Source organism: Neopsephotus bourkii, unplaced genomic scaffold (genome assembly GCF_033783945.1).
Source record: "Neopsephotus bourkii isolate Nb327-2 ecotype Australia unplaced genomic scaffold, CSIRO-AGI_Nbou_v1 NB_704, whole genome shotgun sequence".
Taxonomy (NCBI): Eukaryota; Metazoa; Chordata; class Aves; order Psittaciformes; family Psittacidae; genus Neopsephotus; species Neopsephotus bourkii.
Genome location: NW_026901203.1, coordinates 6,146 through 6,965, shown reverse-complemented (window position 1 = coordinate 6,965; position 820 = coordinate 6,146). Strand labels below are relative to the sequence as shown.

Below are 820 nucleotides of genomic sequence, written 5' to 3'. Positions count from 1 at the left end.
TGCCGTGACTCGGATTTGAACCGAGGTTGCTGCGGCCACAACGCAGAGTACTAACCACTATACGATCACGGCAAGCTACAGAGGAGGTGCCCTGTGTCTCATGCTCTTTGTCCCCTCCAGCAGAGCCATGCAAGTATTGCCACCTAGTGTGGACTGGCTATAGCACTCTATGTGCTGTCCTCTCCCCAGGGTGACTATTGCAGCATGCTTGGGCATCCCATAACCAAAACCAGCACTGCCGACAGAGAATTGCCTGCAGAAGACAGGCACAGATGTTATGGCGGCAGAAAAATATTCCTGCTCCTTTTGGCAATTGCAGTCTGGTGCAGAAATGTTTTGTTACCTTCTGTTTGTCCAGCATTTATCTCCAAACATAATTTTTGTCTTCTTTCCGTTTTCAATGCTGGGCCTAGTGACAGTGGAAAATCTGGTGAAAGGACATTCAAAATTACACAATTACTTTAAAAGCTGTTGAAAAGGAAGCATACAAACACACATTTCCTTCCTGCTGTAAGTCAGATCTGAACTAAGGCTGCTGTAGTCACAGCACACAGCACCAGCCACTGGACTGTTACAGCAAGCTGGCACATTGTGGCAGGTTTTGAACAGGCATAGTAGAAAAATAGGATTTCTAGTAAAATATTGAATGTTGGCAGCAGTGAGTCATCAAAGAAGGATTTCTGCTGTGGCTTGAGAGTTAATGTTGCAAAACACAAGTGCTTATGGTAGAGTTAATCTAATAATTTCCTTATTAAAGATCTCATATGCACCATTTAGTTTCACTTTTTAATTCTGTGTCTGACAATGATAACAAGAAAAA

At 43.3% G+C, this 820-nt stretch overlaps 1 non-coding gene across 1 annotated transcript; it reads right to left on the bottom strand.

The window, feature by feature from the left end:
- TRNAH-GUG (transfer RNA histidin (anticodon GUG)) lies at positions 1 to 72 on the bottom strand. Its single transcript has one exon. It is a non-coding gene; the product is annotated as a tRNA-His (tRNA).
- Between the last annotated feature and the right edge of the window lie 748 nt (positions 73 to 820).